This window comes from Seriola lalandi, unplaced genomic scaffold, assembly GCF_002814215.2.
Source record: "Seriola lalandi dorsalis isolate HSWRI2012SDOR001 ecotype SW California unplaced genomic scaffold, Sedor1 jcf7180002054559, whole genome shotgun sequence".
Classification (NCBI taxonomy): Eukaryota; Metazoa; Chordata; class Actinopteri; order Carangiformes; family Carangidae; genus Seriola; species Seriola lalandi.
This window is the reverse complement of record NW_019525112.1, coordinates 1,995,264-1,995,979: the sequence shown is the minus strand read 5'-3', so window position 1 is coordinate 1,995,979 and position 716 is coordinate 1,995,264. Positions and strand designations below refer to the sequence as shown.

General features: G+C 39.8%; 1 protein-coding gene across 1 annotated transcript in view; it reads right to left on the bottom strand.

The window, feature by feature from the left end:
• The window catches only part of cog3 (component of oligomeric golgi complex 3), a 14,870-nt gene that overhangs the window by 10,148 nt on the left and 4,006 nt on the right, over positions 1–716 (bottom strand). The gene's annotated exons all lie outside the window — the stretch shown is intronic.

Below are 716 nucleotides of genomic sequence, written 5' to 3'. Positions count from 1 at the left end.
GAGGGTGCACTAACAACACCAAGCCTCTACACAGCAATTCACCGCAGTAAGCTCTGGATGCCTGCTGTGTACAGTGTTAGTGTCAGTGTTATGCTCATTTATCATGTGCAGAGCTTTGTGCCTGCACCAAACACTCCAGTAAATTTCCCAGAGGGTCCATACTGGGCATTCTTTGCAAACTCAAATGTCATTTTACAATATCTAAAGGGCAGTTCCTGCTTTGAACTAGTCATGCCTTACCAGAGCACAGTGGTCTTTGCTGTTCTGGTTGGTGAGGTCAGTAATGGTGGATGCGATGCTGGGACTGAGGAGCTGCTCTCTCTGCTCAAGGTAACACTGGTGGACTTCATCTAGGAGCTGATGGTATCTGCCCACATCAATATAAGGCGAGATGAGTTAATTTGGCACAAGAACTGCAGGAAAATAAATAAATAAAAAATATAGCAGGAGTGCTAATGCTGCTGCTTTACTCAGGAGAAATGCCAATACTCACTCAGGTATCTTCTCTGCTCGTTGTTCTATCTGTTCAATCAGTGACTGAGGAAAAAAAAAAAAAAGTCAATGAAAATGTAGTTTTATTACAGAAAATGATGTGTTGCATAAATTCAGTTGGTCATAAAAAAAAAAAAAAAAAAAAAAAAAAAAAAAAAATCCAACCTACCGTGTTGATGTTTTCTAACTCATTAAAATATGACAGTTTCTGCTGTATGCTCTCA